Source organism: Physella acuta, unplaced genomic scaffold (assembly GCF_028476545.2).
Source record: "Physella acuta isolate Inbredline_101_S28 unplaced genomic scaffold, ASM2847654v3 ptg001106l, whole genome shotgun sequence".
NCBI classification, from domain to species: domain Eukaryota; kingdom Metazoa; phylum Mollusca; class Gastropoda; family Physidae; genus Physella; species Physella acuta.
Window position 1 is genome coordinate 73,158 of NW_026732623.1, and position 22,216 is coordinate 95,373.

The window sequence follows — 22,216 nt, forward strand, 5'->3', positions numbered from 1 at the left end:
TATCTAGTAATCGCTTCCTCTACCTATTGTTTACAACACACTTACAAAGAAAAAATATCCCACCCCTCTACTTGAGACATAAAATACAAAAGTGTATTGAGCCTTGTCACAGGAAACAAAAACGGTGGCGTCTAATGTTGTTAACCCTTGTCTTCCTAAATTATGTTTTAACTTGTTAAAGAAATTGACTGTTTAGTTAAGGATTCTGACGCGCATTTTTTTCACAAGGGACGATACTCGTGTCTGTAGACAAGGCTGTTCTAATTTTAGAACAGTTGTCTTTCCTCTCGTTTCTCTATTAGGGAAGACCTATGGGGAAGACACGCAACACGTCTTTTAAAATGTAAACAATCGTGCACGGGGTGCACTTAAAATAAACCCCGCTGCGAAAATGACAACGGCCTGGTGAGACTTTTTGGAAAACACGCTTTCATGTAAATAAAATAAGGGTCCCTTTTGTTGTCGCCATGATAATGTATACCTATAAGTTCTCTCCGGCTTTTACCGACCTAGTATGAATTTCGCGCCCGCGCATGTGCGTGTGTGTGTGTGTGTGTGTGTGTGTACATGTATCTCAAAAAAGTGTATCATGTCAACACCTGGGCAACAAGTCATAGTCAAAAAGGCCTAATTCATTACAGATCTATAGGAAATCCCTCTTTACATGTACTTACGTTAGGGGGAGTAAACTCATTTGAATCAAAAACGTATTAAAATATATAGAGTTATAGAACCTTAAAGTTAACAGATGATGAAAAAAAAAAAAAAAATTAAAAATTAAAATTAAAATTAAAATCCACCTCCCCACCCACCTCACTTAGGTTATGGAATCTTTTACTATATATCCTTTACTCCTACTCCTGTCCCCCTTCACCGACCTGCTCACCCCTTCACCTACATGCTCACCCTTCAATCACCTGTTCACACCGTCACCCGCCTGCTTACACCCCTCACCCATGTTACTATAAGCGACTATGTATTGAACATTTGTTAAATTTATCTGGCTCAGGGTGGTCAAATGGTGGTCAGATCAAAAGAAAATCGGAACGGTCATAAAAAAACGTAATTACTTTTCCAGACTTGTAAAAAACATGTCTACCCCGCATACCTCACGTACCAACGCACCCAAGTCGCCCTGTCGCCCGTTAAAAAACACGAACCTACGGAGACTTCGTTTCGTCTCAAAACCTGATTTAACGGTGGTTGAAAGAAAATTCCAACCCTTAAATATATATTTTGTTTTCGCTGACCCTCGCTATAAGCGAATAGTTACAACCAAAGTCCTTACTCAGCGTAATTACAGCACCAGCTGTTACGTGATGGTTTCCCACTCTAGTAACCGAGCGGGGAAAAATCAATTAAAGTGGTACAGCTGTTACCACACTTAACGCGGAGACGCGCTTAATGGATCTCGACAGCTGTTGCATAATGACCTACGTACTTCGCGGAAAGGCACTTAATGTACGTCGTTAATTACCATGACCCGTCAAACCGAGCGGGGAAAAATCGGTGATGCATAACAAAATTTAATTAGGTGTGATGGCCCAGCGGCTGCGATCAATACATTCCCATTAAAAAACGTTAATAAACAAATAAAATATAAGAAGACTTTTGTTCTAATTTAGTGTGTGTGTGTGTGTGTGTGTATACGTTTAACATACTCGTACCAGAAACTTAAAAACCTATGATACTGTCCGTATACCTGTTAGCGGAAAGCACGGGACCCAACCAAGGGAAAAAACCAATACAGTGGTAACAGATGTTCCCACACTTAACGCGGAGAGGCACTTAATGTACGTCGTTAATCATCATGACCTGTCAAACCGAGCGGGGAAAAATCACTGATGCATAACAAAATTTAATTAGGTGGGACATCATGCTGTGATGGCCCGTGGGTGGAATCAATATTAACGCGCCCGTTGTCCAGTGTTTGACAAAAACAAAGGATTGCGGATCGATAAGTACCACATGTTGCACGGCTGGTTAAAGGCTGGTATACAAAGTATACGTTCGCGTTGTAGGGGAGAATTTAAAACATACATACAACCAAATAAACAAACCAACAAATTAAACAACAAAGAAAAGAAATATAAACAAAATAAAAATAATTAAAAAAGTAAACAAATTAAACAATTACGTAATAAAAACACATTAAAATTACGTAACTAGTCGATAAAAAATTACACAATATAAACAAAGTAATTAAATTAAATTCAAACTAATTATAAAATAAAATAAAATTAAAAATAAACAAAATAAAAATAATTAAAAAGTAAACAAATAATCAAATTATGTAACTCGTTAATAAAAATTACACAATATATCAAATAAATAAATTAAACAAAGTAATTAAAATCAAATTAAAAGCTTTAAAAATTAAAATAATTACGTAACTAGTTAATAAAATTAAAATTAAAAATTTAAAAATTTAAAAAATTAAAATCCAATTACGTAACTAGAAACAAAGTAATTAAACAAATTAAACAAAACAAAATACAAACAAATAATCAAATTACGTAACTCGTTAATAAAAATTTAAATTAAAAATTTAAAAACTCATTAAAACTAATTTAAAAAACGCATTAAAATTACGTAACTAGGTCAATGATTACGTCATAATGTCACTGATTACGTCACAAGGTCAATGATTACGTCACAAGGTCACCAAAAGGTGACCTACTTCCCCACCACCTGCGCCAACCCCAGTTGGCGTAGTATTTTACTATATGTCTTTGTACCAGGCTCCCCCTCCACCTTACCCTCCGATGCGCCAGGCTGGGAGTATTTTACTATATGTCATTGTACCAGGCTCCCCCTCCACATCCGAGTATTTTACTATATGTCATTGCTCCTCCCCACATCCACCTGCGCCAAAAAATCGGTCCAAAAGGGACCTAATATACTACTACTTATGGTTGACGAATTTTATGGTTTGTTTTGCAAAAACTCTGCTAGTTTTAATTTATCCAAGAATACGTTACAGAGATTTGCCTTCGTGTAAGTAGACTTTCTTCTCCCAATATAATGCTTGACATTTTCTTTCTAAACCGATCAAGTTTAATTCAATTCCAACATTTGTATCGTAATGAATAGTGCCGGGTGTGTGTGTGCGTAGGGGGGGGGGGGGGGCATTGCTTCAAAATAAGCGGGTATGTTAACAATGAAAATGATATATAATTTTCTCTTAAACAAAGTGTTGGTCAACTATGTCCTTTTGTAGCGAACATATCTTTAAGGCGCGTGGAGTGTGTAATAAAGAAACATTTGACAGACGGCTGGATATAAACATTCATACCAACCTAGAGACAACTCGCGTATGGAAGACAAATATAAAACATTCAGAAAATGACTAAATTGACAATAATTCATGTGTTTTATCAACTGTGTAACGAACACCAATATATCAGCCAGATAGTTGGCAAACGCTCCCGGATTCGTTTCACTGATTATATGCAAATGGCATAAAGCCTAAATGAAAGAAAACTAACCCAACAGCTCACTAGGACTCGTATTCGAGGTCTAGGGGAAACACTAGCGAAACTATTGAAGTTAACAATACATTCAATCTGCATATAACTTTTAATAAGTGTACAAAGTCGTGGCAGAACACTAGATTTATACAAGATAAAATAAATAGTTCAGGATTAACAAAAACCCAACTTACAAAGCGTAGAAATAAATACTATCACAGCTATTAACACTTCATAAAAATCACCACAGTTCACACAACACTGCTATAAGCATAAAGAATCACTTAACCGCAAGTAATATAATAATATGATGCTTAAACAACTTAGTACTACACGGCAACACACAGGGCTTATTCTCTCTCAAAGACGTCTGGTCAAAGATTACCTCGAGAGACCTGTACGCGGTCTATTTATAGACTTAGGCAACATGGAAGGTCACCTTCAAATCATAAGGTTATTGGTTGGGGTATCACCTGGTACAAATCAACTAATCATATCATAGTGGAAAAATACTGAGTCTAAGACATTCTTAAGACAGCGGAAAAAAACAGTGATTTCACCACAGACCATATATGGTAAAGTGGCAAATGTAAAACTAAAAATAAATATTACCAGACCTAAGAAGGTCACAACTGTTTCTCGGGCAGATGAGGCTCGTTAGCTGGAGACAGCCACTCTTCTAGGAGAGACAACTCCAAAATTAAACAACTGCTGCCTTGTAGTTTGTTCTTGGTTGGACAAAGGCTGTGGAAGCAAATCCAAAAAGAAAAGCAGGCTAAAATCGGAGTCAATGGCCTCACTGGCACATAACCAGTTGACACGTAACGCTTAATTGTGTTGGAGGCGTGGTCGAGTCGGCAAATAGTTCATGGTTGATAAATTTGAACAAAGTCTCGAGTTCAAACCCGCTGGCAGATAAATCTCGATCCCCTTCAACACTAAAAATTAAGAACGAAGAAGAAGAAGAAGAATCAACTGTTTTAGTTATCCACTAGCTCGTTAATTAATAAAGGAATGTTAGTTATGGTTGTTTCAAAAAGTGAGCTGCTATTAAGAAATATTTACGATATCAATCTTGTATCTGTTCTCTCTAAAACTGAATATCTGTATATCTTAGGTTTTTGTTTTGTAAGGTCGACCAGTTAATTTTAGAATACTGTATTTACAAAAAAAAATTTCAGCCAGTACAAATCAATAGAACGTGTTACAATCCCATTTTCTTGTGCAGTACAAACACATAAAAAAGGTGTGTAGTTTTGTTGTAGATATCATCCACATTAAGAAAATAAAACTAGTTTGCTTCTTTCATAAAAGCTTTGGGCGCTCATGAGATCTTTTACATAATTTAGCGAATAAAACATTTATGCTAAACAGATTTTTAATATTTGTTTTATTATTTACTTCAATCTGGGAAAGTATGGGACGCTTTGCTTAGTGAGTCTAGCAATGCTGTTAACCATATTACTCTTTTGGATGTCGATGTTAGTTGATCAGATAAACTCTACTTTTTTCATACAGTGTGTTCTGATATTGAATTTTGTCATACAACCAGTCATAATCATAAAATATTACATGTATAATGGGGTGTGAAATCGATGAATTTTGATATTTAACAACATGCAAAGACATCTAGATTCTAATAGAAATATAATCTAGTGACCAAAAACATTTTTCAATTGGGTCCATCAGTAGTGTGAGATAGGGGCCCGACGCCATTTGAAACTTACTGACCTAGCTTCGCGGAATGATTTCAAGATCGCAGTTATCTAATCGTGTATCAGACCATGCAGCCAATTCTTAATTTAATGTCCAATAGTTATCCAATTTTTTGAACTCAGACGTGTGCAACGGCACGGAATTTTTTTTATCGAATAGTACTCGGTAATCGGTAAGATTTCTTGACAACGATATATGTTTTATACGCATATGAAAATATATGGTTTATCAATTTTCAACTACATGTCATATGACACATTTGTTATAATATATAGCATATGTGATCTTTGGATTATTACGTGGACATGGTGACATAATGTAACTTTGTGCTTTTTTTATCAAACTATGCCAGTTTCTCGTAATGACTATACGAATGTTACCTTTTTTTTTTTCATAGATATACTTTTGTTGATGTTTGTAATCTACAACAATTATTCATTATCAGTACAGTAGCTCAATGCTATTCAAGCGTTTTTGTTGTTGTCAAGAGCGATAACTTCCGATTTCATTAATAATTGGGAAGTTCCCGATGAAATAGCTCGCTGGTGTTACAGTTGTTATCTTTGTTTATGTGTAGATACGTCAAAAGAGGCGTGTTAATTAAGTGGCGACTTTCTAATTTTACTTTATCAATTTCAGGGGTTCTTTTTGTTTCTTTTTTGGTAACATAATCATTCTAAAAACATATTGAACATAGTAATTAATATAACGTGTTAAAAATACACAATTAATAACGAATTAAGAAGCCATCTTATGTCACCAAGAAGATTAGTTGTGAGAAGAATGGAGGGAGAGATAAGTGCGAGCTAGAAGATTGCCAAGATTCTATTAACTGAAGACAAGCGACGAAAGCTCAGAAGCCATTCAGTCATCATAAAAGAAATCTGAGAACCTCAATTACCCCAGGGACTGTTCTTATTCTTCTTGCTGGAAGACACAAGGGAAAGAGGGTAGTTTTCCTTAAACAACTCAAGTCTAGCTTGCTGCTTGTGACACGATCATGTCATCTAAAAGGTTGTCCGTTGAGAACAATCATTAAAATTTATGCGATTGCCGTAAAGACAAAGTTGAACATCAAGATTATTAAAGTACCAGAGAGAGTAAATATTTTAGAAGGCTTTAGTCTAAGAAGCCCAAACATACAAAGGGTGACATTTTCAATACAAACAAAGAGGTCTATGCTGTCAATGATGAGCGCAAAGAAGACCAGGCTAATATTGATCGTCAAATTTTGGAAGTGATTCGTAAAAACCCTGAAAAGAAGCTCTTGTTTGGATACCTAGGCGCTATGTTTTCATTGTCAAACAACCAGTTTCCCTGAAAGATGGTGTTTTAATTGGGTTTGGCTTATAGAGAAATAAAAAAAAAACATTAATATTGTGAATATAAATTTAAAAAAAAATAAAAAAGATAAATTTTAAAAATGTATATATTAGCCGTCGGTACTCATTACACGTGAATTATAATTATACATGTTCGAGAAAAATATTTGATAAAATAGTTATTGTTCAAAACGCAATGTGCTTTACTACACGTAGAACGATCTTAGTGACAATGCGAAGAAAAACTAAATAGCTAAAATAGGCTACTAATACCTATTAGAAAAACTAAAACCAAATTATACACAATATTACTCAACACAACACCCTATTAAACGCACATACTGATTAAGGGACTTAAAGGACTCCGTTAAAAACCCGGCTGTTTAATGGTATTTATGTTGTTTTTTAAAGTAATTTGTATTTGTTTTGGCCGAGAAAATTGTATAAATTTAATAAATTACGTCTTAAGTAGATCTATAGATCTAGATCTAAATTAAATTTGAATGAAATAGTTCATTTCTACATATTCTAAAATTGGAAGTTGACGCCTTTAGGTTTGTGTACTTTTCGTAGTTTAAACATATGACATGTAACGTCATTGGTTTTTTTTGTTTTTTTTTTTTTTTTGCGTTCTTGTCACAATCATACACATTGTATTTTCGTTTGCACAACTAAAAAAGTATTTCTACATTCGAATATGCCTTTTTTGTATTTTCCTTTTTTAAATAAAATGTAGTTTATACATTTAAAACATCCAACATATTATTTTCAACAAAAGTCCGTATCAAGTTCTCCATATATCGCTGAAGATACTTATCTCATAGCCTCGGAAGAGAGAGAGAGAGAGAGAGAAATAGAGAGCGAGGGAAGTGCACACATGGGCTTTTATATATTAGGATATTTGCAATCGGGTTTTCTTTTATAGTTACTGTTTTATCTGATGTTATTTTGTGAACCTCCTGTATACATATCAGCATATCATGTCAATTATTTTAAAAATAATTTTTTCATATAATTATAACCTAAAGGAGGCGCATAATGGGCACGGCCATCTTGTTGGGAAGGCGGGGGGATTTCAGTATCAATGGATCACATCGATGGGGATTATACCGTAAACCGTGTTAATATACAGTTTTACAGGATCATATTATACCGTAAACCGTGTTAACATACAGTTACACTGGATCATATTATACCGTAAACTGTGTTAACATACAGTTACAGAGAGCTGGACTGCTTAGCCGTAAGTCTCGAGTTCAATCTAACGTCTTTGAGTCCACCCAGCTCTGATGGGTACCTAACTCACGTTAGGGAAAGTAAAGGCTGTTGGGCATAGTGCTGACCACACTATCTCTTCATATGCCGAAGTCACAGAAACAAGTGAACTCTACTTCACTTTCCCCATAGACCGTCAGTTTTGAAAGGGAAACTTTACTTTACTTATACCCACTTCAGGAGGGTGGCTCGGGGAGATCGCCCTATGTCCCAACCCCTAACATAACTTTTGTGTAAATGTAATGTAACGAAGTTCTCATATAGACGTCACTCCTTATAGCGGAGATAAACTCCAAGACTTCTGTTTTCTTGACATCGTCATGTAGAGGATTATATGTCAGATCTATTCTAGTCATGTAAAGGATTATATTGTCAGATCTATTCTAGTCATGTAAAGGATTATATGTCAGATATATACCTGATCTAGTTACTCAACACTTTATCCTGTGTCCTCGAGTCCGGTGAAAAGAACTCACGTGTTGTCAGTTGTTGAACGTGTGCCCTAACTAACCCCCGTCCAACACTGAAACTAGCAACTATAAACAATCAACCCAACAACCTGGAGTTTGAGAGTCCCTCTACTAGTCACGAGGGTCGTACTTGGTACAGCTTTTCTACTATATAAAATTTTTGACATCCCCATAGATAGTCTGTGATAGAATTAAAGCTGTTGACATCACTATAGATAGTCTGTGATAGAATTAAAGCTGTCTGAAAACAATGAGAGCTCACAACACAATTGACATTGAGAACATCACAGGGTAATTATCATTGTGAATTTTTTTTTACTCACTTTATTCCACAGCAATATCAATTTGTTGAAAAGTAATTGTTTTATCCCGTTTTAGCACATCAGTATTGTTAACTTTAAGGGAACTTTAATTTTCACAGATTGCAGAAAAATAATCTGGCTTTATATAAGCTAAACAGTAATATTAATCTATTATTCTGAGATGTAAATATATTAAGTCTGCTGTTTCCTAAATCGAAATTTCCCAAATAAAATAATTGTAACGAAATTTGCATAAAATGATGCAGTCTAGCCAGTGTTAATTAATCTGGATCATTTCTATACTAAAAATAAATATAGATATCTGCATTTAGAAACATATTCTATATTGGACTTAATTCACAGGTAAATATTCACTCTGATTATCTGATTGTGCTGTTGTTTCCTCAATGATTCCTATACATATTTTCACTACAGATAACTTGATTTAACCAGAGTTGATTCCAAACATCTCTTCGGGGGGAGGGGGGGGGGGGAAACTTCCTCTCCCCCCCCCTTACCCCCGAAAAAAGTCTACCGCCCCCCTTAAACGAAATGGTATTTATATAGAAAACATACACTTTTACCAGTGTCTTCGTCGTCGTCGTCCCCCCGGAAAATGTTGACCGACCCCGCCCCAACCCAATTTTTATCAAGTGGACCCCCCCCCCCAGAAGAAAAAAATCTGAAAGAAACATTTAATCTAACGAAGGGGATTATCTATCCATATCATTGACATTCTTTTTAAGTAACATGAGCACAACTTGTACTAACATTTTTATAAACCCTAATATTGGAAAACCCTGTAAAAACGATTATTCCGGATTTTTATTTTCGTTGAATGATGTCATTTGAAGTTTTATAAATACAAAATGTATTAGTGGGTTTATTTTCAAATATTTTATAAATTATCTTCTTAAAACCAGTAGCTTATTAATTATTAATTATTTTACTGTTCAAAAGCAAAGATGCTGAAATTTAATTTTAGGAATCCATATTAGCCAAATATGTTTTACCAAATTATTTATAAACTTATCTGGCAATAATAATTGAAGTTTGCGATCCTATTTTTATATAATATTTAGTGGAAATTGATCTAGATCTATATGAAAATAGTTTATGTTTATAAAAAGCCTTAGTAATTTTTAACGTCACTAAAATTTTGCAAATGCGTAGATCTAGGTGCCTTAAATTTAAACACTTTTAATCAGCCATTGAATGTTTACTCTTTGGCATTTACAAAAACGATACTTTAATGACATAGTTACTTAAGTTACCAAGTATCGACTACTTCTTTGCATAGCAGACGATCACTACTCGCCTGTTCGGCTCAAAGTAAAGTACTAAACGCTCTCCTTTAAATACTTTAATATATTTATAATGTCCTATTAATAATGTCCTATAGCAGTGGTTCCCAACCTTTTTCGAGTGGCGACCCCCTTTTATAAAAAGTAAGTGACCCGCGACCCCCATAGAATTAAAAAGCCGAAATTAGTATGGAAATTAATAAGCACTAAAATAAGGTTTTCTAGTAGACTTTCAATATGAACTACTCTTGATAACTGTTTTAATAGCATGAGTAAAATTGCATACTATTCACTAAACCTTCGTGGTTAAGTTTTTAATTTAAAAATATTTTGTTAAAGCCAACCTATGTCGTTATAATTATCTTAATTTTGTTTTTAATCGAAGAATAGTGTTGAAAATATATTCTCGAAAAGTCAATCAATTTTACGTTTGGGTATGAATGGCGAAGACTACACCAAAATTGTGCCTGCAGTTTTTCATCTTGCTCGAAATCATTCTGCAAATCAAAGAATTCATCTTGTAATTCATCGGGAATGCTGGCAACATCAAGGGAAGAAGAGAATGGGTAATGCGTAAATGCAGATTCTTCTTTTTTTAGCTCAGAGAAATAGCCATGCAGTTCGTTTTCAAGAGATTCAAGATGCCCAGAAATCGCTTCTTTCAAAATTTTAATTATCTCACAATCAGATTCATCTACCACACAGCAGAGTTTCTCAAATTTACAATATTTCCACGATTTGGTTTCTTTACCGATTTTGCAGCTTTGATAAAAATGCTCCGAGATTATCAAGGAAAGTTATAATATTCGTTCATTTTCCCTGAAGCTTAAGGTTAAGCTTATCTTGATGTTCGAACACATCTGCTAGGCATGATACTCTCTCCAACCACTCTATGTCGTTTTAAGTATACCAAAAAGTCTTCTTTCCTTTGCACTCCCAAGAACAATTTGATTTCAGATTTCGATTCAAAAACACAATTTACAACATTTCGTTTGACAGTCAGCGTACTGTAGGCTAGTGTAGAAGAGCAGAACCTCGTGATCTATATTAACGTTTTTGCTCAGTTCTTTGAAGGCTCCAGATTTTTATATAATTTACGACTTATACTAGCAATGGACTATTGATGTCGATTGGATAGGGCAGTGGTTAGGGAGCTAAATCTTTTCTGTTTTCTGAAAGCCCGATTTTGAGCTAAACATAGATGGCGCACCATCTGTACAAACCCCCACAGCCGTTCTAACCCATTTTAATCATCCAGTTTTTAAAAAAGCTATTTATTTTCTCCATGCTATCTTCACAAAATAGCAACACTTCTTTGCTATCATCCGCATGAATATAGCAACTGCAACACGAACTCACGTCTGTTGATTTATCAACTTGAAAAGCAAACAACGGTGAAAGCTTAATTTCAATAAAAATGTGTTATTTAACATTTACGTACATGCAGCGTTTGATGAGATTTTCTCCTATTTTTTTATATATTTTTTTGCTTGGCATTTTCTATCGCGACTTTATTTGATGCTTGCACTAATGCTGGTGAAAACTTCCTGTTCGATCAAGTTTCTGGCGTTTGCAACTAGCTTCTTATCAACGAAAGAACTCCATATCTTTTTTGGTGTATTCCGGCAAAGATTTCATAGTATCGTGACTGAGAACAACTTTGTACAGTGCGATTTGTTTCTTCTCTATTACATTTCCAGTGATGTTAATGAAGTCGAATTTCAAAAATTCTTCTAAATATTTATGTTTTGTTTCAAATTACTAAAGTTTAGTATACCAGTTGGCGACCCCCCAGAAAGACCTTCGCGACCCCCAGGGGGGTCGCGACCCCCAGGTTGGGAACCCGTGTCCTATAGCCTATAAAGAACTATAGGGCACTATTATAGGCCTACTAAAATCTAGATCTTCTAGATCAGTAGATTCTAAATCTAGATCTAGAATCTAGATCTAAATCTGAAATCAAGATTGTAGGTCTAGAATAGTCTAGAGCAGGGGTCTCCAAACTACGGACCGCGGGCCGGAAGCGGCCCGCGAAGTCCTCTCATCCGGCCCGCGGAGATTTTTTTGTCCAAGGAAAAATAGTATGTTGGTGATGGCTGAGGAACTTCGCCCAAAAAATCAAAGACATGTCTGGAAGAAACTGGCCCCCGAACTGAAATTTGATAGTTAATGCGGCCCTCGGACTGAAAAGTTTGGAGACCTCTGGTCTAGAGTCTAGATTCTAGATCTAGATCTACAGTCTAGACTAGATTTTAAACTTTTAACTTTGAGTAATTTATGCGGGAAGTAGGCCCTAGCTACTAGATTCCTCTAGATCTAGATCTAGGCCTAAATCCTAAATATTATTAAATACTGGGTTTTTTTTTCATCACTGCTTTTACCCGCTTTTTTCTTTGCCGTTTTTCTTTTGCCACACTTTCCTAACTTTTCCAAGCAGACTGATAAAATAAAACTGTCCAGGTATTTTAGCTTTTTTTTACTCAACCTGTTAAACCTGCTACCCTATTACTTGAAGGTAATCTAACGTTTTAGCGTAATCAATTCAGTCGTCACTAGTAATGTAGGGATAAGGTAACTAAAGATAATTGAATATTAAACCACATTTAAGGGTTAAATCAATAAAAATGTCATGAAATTAAGGTTTAACAACGATGTTCCAGATACTAAATTTGCTATTAAAAACGGCGGCCATCTTAAGAAAATATTATTTTGAGTCATTTCCCTTTCATTTCTATTTGTATTGAAATGTATTGATGTTTGCTATTAAATACGTTTGTCTTGTGTTTAAATACAAAGCATGCGGGTTTTTTTTTTAAATTCTGCCCTTTAAACAATTTAATTGCCTGACAATAAACATCAGTTCTAGAATTATAATTATGAGATGCAATGTGTATGCATTAAGAAACTCCCTATTTTTATAGAGCTACCACTACATATCTAATGTTTATTTAAATATTAGTTTGAGTTAATTGTTATTGCTTGTGTTATTGTTTGTTTGCTATTTTCATTTAATATTTTCATGCTTTTCTCCTTTAATTAGTGATTTAATCATAAATTTCGCCACGTTTTTTTTTTACCTATCTTCACCTTAAACCCCCCCCCCCCCCATTTTCGCCGTCACGAAATAGTCGTAATGTCGAAAATTACATTTTTGCCCTGCCTGTTAAAAAGTCAAGCCATAATTCAAACGAAAAAGAATATTTTCAGCATTTTTGTATTAGGCGAAACACTTAACGTTTCACGTTTCTTAACGCTCCCCTGTCCCGCGTAAAACGTCGTCTCAAAATCAGTTACTCCACCCCTTAAGTGCGTGATGTCATTTATGGTAGATGTCAATTCCTAACATCCAATACACATTTTGAACAACCTTTGTTGTCAAAATGTTGATACCAAATGCCCAAAATGAGTTATCTGGGGTTGTCCATAAACGATGTCACATATGCTATTCTAATGTGACGTCAAGTTACGCAGGACTGCAATTTATGACCTATAATGAAGGGGTGATCGGGGGAGGGGGGATGAGTGACGTCAATTATGGAAGACTTCTATAAAGCTGTGCTCAATGAAAATGAGGAACATAAAGCGTTCGTTTTCATGCATGCCTTTGCTCATAACGAATGATCATAACTATTGCAAGCCTGTTGTCCTAAGCGGTGTTAAACAACCTCAGCACACCATCCCCGCCAAAAAGGGCCTGCCACTAAATGCCTACCGACGAAAATAGGCCGCACTATATTGAAATAACTTCTGACAATAAGGCTCAAACCAAGTTGCTCCTGGCAACGGTATTCGACAAGAATCCAAGACAATTATTGTCTTGCAGGTAAAATTGGACAAAACAGCAAGTTTCGCGACATGGGGCATAACAAAAGATCAACCCTTAATACGACAGCAGCTAATGTAAAACGCCAGAGCTCAGTATAGGCTTGAGTTTAATATAGAAATAGTGTTAGCAGTGGACGGTGCATTAGGAATAGGCTACGGCAGTCGGCTAAACGCCCGAGTCCGACGATGTCTGAACATCAAGTTTGTCTTTTATGAAGTGCGGAGCACCTTTAAGAGCTGAGCATGGTGAGGGGGGTCCCTTTTGACACCACCATTATCGCCGCTTATGTCCACATATCAATCACAAGTTTTGCGTGGAGCTTAATGGGCAGACGAAGTGTATAGGTGGGACTGGGAGCCTAAATGCATTTACGGAAGCCGCTGTGTCACGGGCATTTTACAGCCGAACGTCTCAGGGCAGCAGGTTGCAGAAATTAAAAGCACGTGAATTTGTATAGTAGAGGGAGCACCGCAAGCCACTGTAATAAATTATAAACACCAATATAATTTACCGAACAAAAGTCATTTAGATCTATTCGTCAGGCTAAAAGTCGCTAAAGTCTCAACTCCATAGTGCCTGTTTTGATTTTTTTTAATTACGCGGTATCTCTTTCTTTAACATTAGCCTAATGACAAATGACGTCACGCACGCCGAGAACTTGGTGATGTTGTGCTAAGTGGGGGATGAAACGGCGGGGTTGAGAAAAACTACGTATTTCTTTTTTAACAGACGAATAAGAGGTCATCCATAAATGACGTCACGTTTTTTTGGACGATTTTTACCTCCCCCTCATCACACACCGTCACAAAATTACGGACCCCCCCCTCCCCCCTACGACGAGTGTGACGTCATTTATGGACGACCCCTAAGTGATAGATTCTAATTCTCCTACGAACTATAGGTTGATCTAGTTTTTTTTTCTAGAGGGAGATATCACTATATAGTGGGTGTTTTTTTTGTTTTTGTAATAATGGATGGTGGGGAGGGGTAAACATCGACTATTGAACAAATCAAAAACGGATGGAAGCAGAAGGCAAAGAAAGAAAAAACATGTGGTATTCAGCTGTAACTAATTAAAATTTAAAACTATTTTTATAAACACAATATGAATAATCTTAATTCAGAAAAAGTGTAGGCTTAAGACTAATGTCTACAGACAAAATAAACAATTAGGCTTAAATGGATCACCCATAAACAGTGCTGGCGCCAGGTTATTTAGCGCCCTATGCAAAACTTATTAAAAGCGCCGCCCCCCCCCCCCCCCGCAATTTTTTTCAAGCCCCGGTATTATCAGACGCGTAGCGACCCTTCCAGGCGCCCCGGGACAAGCTTACGATTTGCACCCCCCCACTCAAACTTTTAATTTGTTTTTCCAACCCATTTTAGCGCCCCCCCCCCTACGGACAGCGCCCTAGGCGACAGCCTAGTTCGCCTTATAGGTAGCGCCGGCCCTGTTCATAAATGACATCATACTTTTCCCGACGAATTCCCTTTCCCCCAATCGTCATTAAAAGCAAGATGATTTAATATCATATCGCAGTTCTAATACCCGAACGCGTAATCACAATTTCTAACGAAAACGAATATATTGTTCATCTTTTTTTTTTTAAATATTTTACCCCGTCCCATATTTTGGGTCCAACGTCATTTATGAAGAATATGGACGACCTAATATTTGACAAGTTCATCAGTACAAAAGGGTTTAATAAATGTTGGACCTCCCAAAAGTTTTTGAGATCTTTGATGTACGTACATACATGACCTTCATTTCAATTGAAATTAAAGATAAGAAGACGGCCCTCTGTGCTACTTACATTAAACAAGAAAGCTATGTATATTACACAACAAAGTCAACACAATATACATACGAATAGACATTTGTATCAAGGGAAACTACTCTAAAATTTATTTGGAAAGATGGCCACTGTTTTTATCTATTAATATTTATCTCAAACACCTAGTTTAAAGTTAGTTTCATGATATTTTAATTTTTTTTGGTCACTGATTGTTATTTTAAATCCATTATCTGTTATATTTTGTAAAATTTGACTTAAATAAACTTATTTAAACAAATATATTCATCAGTTACGTCTCCCGCACATTACTACGGCAGCCGAATTGATTACGCTAAAACGATATAGATCTAGATAGATATATATATATATATATATATATATATATATATATATATATATATATATATATATATATATATATATATATATCAATGTTTGTGTGTTTGTTTGTGTGTGTGTGTCTGTTTTTTTATGCAGTACTACACCTTTCATCCGATCGCCATGAAACCTTGGGAAGTTGCTAAAAATTTTCATGGAAAGGTTTCTGCGAAAAAAGTTTTTCAAACTCGCAGGATTCCCCCCCCCCCCCCCCCCCCCCGGCAGCGCGCTATTCGATTCTATATAATGTATATTAAAGTAAAGTCGATTGCGGTTTGACAACGTTCATCCGTTCGTCATGAAACCTTCCGAAGTTGACTAAAACACTCCAGGGGAGGTTTGTACACACAAAAAAATCATTTTAAATTTTTTAGGGGCGGCGCCCGGGTGGTGTATTTTTGTCAATACACATTTTGGCGCCCAGAGTTCCCGAGCGGCTATGTTAGTACTTGGCATCCGTTAATCGGGCGTTCTGCATATCGGGTAAGGGGTATTACTATATTCAGCGGCAAAACTGCAACAGGTCCAACCACCGGCGCCTCGTTGATTGCGCGACCCGAAGCGCCCCGGGCTCACCTGCGAGCACTATGGCGCCTACGTTCGTTTAAAAAAAATAGACTATACACTATAGACACCTATAGACGCCTATCTTAGTTTTAAGGAGCACCCTACAATACGACATACGATGATTAAACCGAGCTAGGGGCCGTACGCAGCGCCACTGCGGTAGTGTAATCGGGTTCACGCGAGAGCCACTTTCCGTCCTCGACAATTAGGCGGTGAGGGATTAACGGCGATAATACGGTGAGTGATTGACTTACACTCAAGTCTTTCATACAGCACGACATGGTGATAGGCGGTAGTGTAGGTAAACCCGTGCCCCGATAAATATGATCCAAACACATGCATTGTTTACACTTATATAACTCAGCTTTAGAAAACAAGGAAGTACACTGAAATAGGGAGTAACTAAATATTCTAATAGAATAGCGAGTTTTTATTGTTTATGTTTGTTATTATTATTATATCGTTCATTACCGAGTGCTGCAGACTAATACTTTTATGAGTTTTAAAAATAAAATAAAACAATTATTAACATTTGTGCACCGAGCTGAAGAGCCGCACCTTGACACCAAAAGAGCCGCATGCGGCTCGCGAGCCGCATGTTGCCGACCCCTGCTATAGACTACTCTTTGTTTTAATGTTTTTTAACTGCTATACCATTCCGAAATAATAACCGACGCTAAACTGTGGTATTACGAATAGGCCTGTATATCTAACTCGTTTATTATATTGCAACACTTATTAATCCAGTTGTAATTAGATATGGATAAAGATTATATCTAGATAAATATATAGAATCTAGATCTGACTAACTCTATCTATCTAGTCTACAAAATCAACACACGTGCAAAATTTTATAAAATTAAGAAACCAAGTTAGAGAAATTAATTAGAGTTTAGACTTGAGCATACACTGTTAATCTAGTTTGTTAATTGATGTAATCCTATATTCTAAAGTTATGAAGGTATATAATAGTATGCATGTCTTTTTATCAAGGTGTATGAAGGAGAAACATGGACAGTGGAATCACCCATCAATAGGGCTATAAAGACATAAATATTTTATTCAAATTAACCAATTCCAAATTTACTAGAGGTTTGTGATGAATCCTACATTTTTTTATTCATTCAATAGAATTTGATCTAGCATTTTAATAGACTACATATTTATAAAGTCAACTTTGATTACGTCTTAGAAAACGTATTTACAATTTAGTCAATAAGTTAGTGTCTCTTTTGTAGGTTTAAATTTCAGAATCATATTAAGATGTGCTTGAAACTGAATTTTTTCCATTATTTCACATTTAAAATACTTTTTTTTTATAAATTGTAATAGAAGATATATACTAAGCTTCAATAGGTTAAAGGTATTTTAGTATAAGTATTAAATCTCTTAATAATAAAAAATTACATAGTTGATGTGTGATATCATTTTAAGGGGGGGGGGGGGATCTGGCTTGAAAGACAATTGATGGATGGCAGGTAAATATTAAAAATGTGAGACAATTAAAAGCCACACATTTTAAACATTTTAAAGATGACATTAGCTAAAACTAAAACATTATTTATAGAAGAAAAGCACAAGTAATGAGAGTTTTAAGATTATTTACTTGATATTGTTATGAAAATAATTTTATTGCATATAGCTTCTTCTTTTTCTGTGTTCTTTTTTGAGTTTATCTAGCTGATAACTAAGTGAAAAAAAACAAATTGACATAAAAATAATGAAGCTTTTATGAAAAAGGCAAAGTTTGAGAATGTGCTAAGCTACTTTTTGGACCAGTTAAAAAGAATTCAAATTTGATATAGATCGATGTAAATATTTTTTTATGTAGGCTGCTATCTGATGTAACCGTTATTTAGAGTAAAACAATTGTGTAATTATAATTTACTGTGATGCAATGTTATGTTGGGTGAAGTAGAGTTCAGCTGATTCAACTCCAGTTTAGTTCTATGACCAGATTATGTTAGTCAGCACCACACCAAACTGTCTTCACATCACTATAAAAGAATCTGGAACTCATTCTTAAGGTTGACTTAAATGATGATAAATTTTGTAACAAAATCATAAAATGTAAGTTTATTTTACAATAATTTTTTTATTGCAGGTAAAGTTGTCAGAGATGGGAAATACAGGTGGGAAGAAAAGAGAAACTTGGTTGGCAGCGAAAGGTAAAATACATTTTTCTAGGCAACATGTTTTGTATTTACTGTAAATGTTTAGAACATCCCAGTTGTTTTACGTACCTTATTTTAAATACATTTTAATTTGTATTTTTTTAAAATATGGATTCCCTCCCCTTGTACCTCTCCAGGACATCATGAAGCCGAGATCTGCTATGGAGGTGAAGCTGTCTTACACAAGCACTATAACAGCTGTAAGAAGAACCCAGGTCATGTCAACTTTATACATGTTAATGATTTTAACTTGGATCATCTCCCCTCACGTTACCGTGACGTCATCATGTTGGAGCTAATCAAAGCTTTGTCTGCCCTAACCGTCCTGATAAAGGTCAAGTACACCAGTCTAGAGAGACCAAAGTCTGTTCCATGCTTCAGTGGTCAGTATCCATTTTATAACTACAAAGGAAGAAATGTGTTGAGGACAGGGACGGGGAGGGTGTGTGATGTGGTCAAGTACACAGAGAGTGACAACAAGGGCACTTGTCCATGTGGCAAGTGTCAAGACTCGGACACACCCAGCAAAGTGTGGGGGGTGGTTGGTGTGAGGACAGCCACACACATGGTGTTTGATGCCAGTGAGGCGAGACAGACCAGGTGTGTTGTAGGTTTTGATGACAATAAAAATCCTGGGGTCAATCTTGATGGCTGGGGGGTTAGGGTGGCAGACATGAGATACGGGTGTAGGTTTACATGTGTGTCGTGTGACTTAGAGTTGGTTGATGAACTGGACAAGTTGTGGCGGCAGTTTGATGATCTATGGCAGAAAGTATGGGACAAATACAAGGGATTTGATGATGTGGACAAGTTGACTGTTATAGTGTCACATCCTCATGGCTGTCCTAAACAGGTCTCTGTAGGACAATGGACACACATACATGAGAGGGGAAAATTGGTACAAGTACACGAACACAACATGTACATGTCCTGGCTCCAGTGGAGCGTATCTCTACATGTCGGGATATGCCGGGTGTTTGTGGTCACGTCCCCACAGTGGATCAAACTCTGAAGGAAATTATAGTGGGAAGATTGTGTTGTGTTGATCCATCTGTAACTGTTGGTTCTCTCCCCTTATCTAATGTAAACAAACAAAATGGCGGCTCCCTTCATTAAACTTAATTTGTTTGGTTTCTTTCACGTCATTTGTTTAGAGTTGTTAGACACCTAAACAAAATTATAAACAAATGTTTATTGTTGAGAAATGAAATATTAATAGGCTACACTTGTATCTTTTTTTTGTTTAAACCTCCACATTAGATTTGTCATCGCCATCATTGTCTTTATTTATACTTTATTTCATGTTTGTATTTGTTTACAAAACTGTTTGTATTTGTTTACAAACTGTTTGTATTTGTTTACAAAACTGTTTGGATGTCAATAAAGTTTTAGATCTCAAAGTTTCTTTCATTTATTTTGTTATCGTTGATAATCTTAACAAAACACGATGGCAATGAAGAGAAATGTCGGTAGTCAAGTTTGTAGCTGAGACTTAATGTCGGCAGTCAAGTTTGTAGTTAAGAATTAATGTCGGCAGTCAAGTTTGTACTTAATATCTGCAGTCAAGTTTGTAGCTGAGACTTAATCTCGGAAGTCAAGTTTTTAGCTGAGACTTAATGTCGGCAGTCAAGTTTGTACTTAATGTCGGAAGTCAAGTTTGTAGTTGAGACTTAATGTCGACACTCAAATTTGTACTTAATATCTGCAGTCATGTTTGTAGCTGAGACTTGATGTCGGCAGTCAAGTTTGTAGCTGAGACTTAATGTCGGCAGTCAAGGTTGTACTTAATGTCGGCAGTCAAGTTGGTACTTAATGTCGGAAGTCAAGTATGTAGTTGAGACTTAATGTCGACAGTCAAGTTTGTAGCTGAGATGTAATTTCGGCAGTCAAGTTTGTAGCTGAGACGTAATGTCGGCAGTCAAGTTTGTAGCTGAGACTTAATGTCGGCAGTCAAGTTTGTAGCTGAGACTTAATGTCGGCAGTCAAGTTTGTAGCTGAGACTTAATGTCGGCGGTCAAGTTTGTAGCTGAGACTTAATGTCGGCCGTCAAGTTTGTAGTTAAGAATTAATGTCGGCAGTCAAGTTTGTACTTAATATCTGCAGTCAAGTTTGTAGCTGAGACTTAATCTCGGCAGTCAAGTTTGTAGCTGAGACTTAATGTCGGCAGTCAAGTTTGTACTTAATGTCGGAAGTCAAGTTTGTAGTTGAGACTTAATGTCGACACTCAAATTTGTACTTAATATCTGCAGTCATGTTTGTAGCTGAGACTTGATGTCGGCAGCCAAGTTTGTAGCTGAGACTTAATGTCGGCAGTCAAGGTTGTACTTAATGTCGGCAGTCAAGTTGGTACTTAATGTCGGAAGTCAAGTATGTAGTTGAGACTTAATGTCGACAGTCAAGTTTGTAGGTGAGATGTAATTTCGGCAGTCAAGTTTGTAGCTGAGACGTAATGTCGGCAGTCAAGTTTGTAGCTGAGACTTAATGTCGGCAGTCAAGTTTGTAGCTGAGACTTAATGTCGGCAGTCAAGTTTGTAGCTGAGACTTAATGTCGGCAGTCAAGTTTGTAGCTGAGACTTAATGTCGGCGGTCAAGTTTGTAGCTGAGACTAAATGTTTTCAGTCAAGTTTGTAGATGAGACTTAATGCCGGCAGTCAAGTTTGTAGCTGAGACTTATTGTCGGCAGTCGAGTTTGTACTTAATGTCGGCAGTCGAGTTTGTACTTAATGTCGGCAGCCAAGTTTGTACTTAATGTCGGCACTCAAGTTTCTACTTAATGTCGGCAGTCAACTTTGTACTTAGTGTTGGCAGTCAAGTTTGTACTTAATTTCGGCAGTCAAGTTTGTAGCTGAGACTTAATGTCGGAAATCTAGTTTGTACTTAATGTCGGCAGTCCAGTTTGTAGCTGAGACTTAATGTCGGCAGTCAAGTTTGTAGCTGAGAATTTATGTCGGCAGGCAAGTTTGTAGCTGAGACTTAGTGTCGGCAATCAAGTTTGTAGCTGAGACTTAATGTCGGCTGTCAAGCTTGTACTTAATGTTGGCAGTCAAGTTTGTAGCTGAGAATGTCGGCAGTCAAGTTTGTAGATGAGACTTAATGTCGGCAGTCAAGCTTGTAGCTGAGACTTAATGTCGGCAGTCAAGTTTGTAGCTGAGACTTAATGTCGGCAGTCAAGTTTGTAGCTGAGAATTTATGTCGGCAGGCAAGTTTGTAGCTGAGACTTAGTGTCGGCAATCAAGTTTGTAGCTGAGACTTAATGTCGGCAGTCAAGGTTGTACCTAATGTCGGCAGTCAAGTTTGTACTTAGTGTCGGCAGTCAAGTTTGTACTTAATGTCTGCAGTCAAGTTTGTACTTAGTGTCGGCAGTCAAGTTTGTACTTAATGTCTGCAGTCAAGTTTGTTCTTAATGTCGGCAGTCAAGTTTGTTCTTAATGTCGGCAGTCAAGTTTGTAGCCGCGAACATAAGTGTACTTGCATGAGCTAACAGTTCTATTTCAGTTTATTTTTGTACGCACTTAGTTTGTTGTTTATATGTTATGGCTGATTAGCTGTCTTCTTAGTTTTGTAAAACCTAGACAGTGAGACGTTAAATTTAATTCCTTCAGCATTTGTGTGGTAA

The 22,216-nt window shown here is 36.3% G+C and overlaps 1 long non-coding RNA gene and 1 pseudogene across 1 annotated transcript; both read left to right on the plus strand.

Annotated features, from left to right (window-relative positions):
• Window positions 1-6,522, plus strand: part of LOC131955817 (uncharacterized) — a 35,992-nt pseudogene extending 29,470 nt beyond the window's left edge.
• Window positions 6,523-8,428: 1,906 nt separating this feature from the next.
• Window positions 8,429-18,559, plus strand: LOC131955814 (uncharacterized). The gene is made up of 3 exons (XR_009388893.1): window positions 8,429-8,544; window positions 17,420-17,518; window positions 18,531-18,559. It is a non-coding gene; the product is annotated as an uncharacterized LOC131955814 (long non-coding RNA).
• Window positions 18,560-22,216: the final 3,657 nt, after the last annotated feature.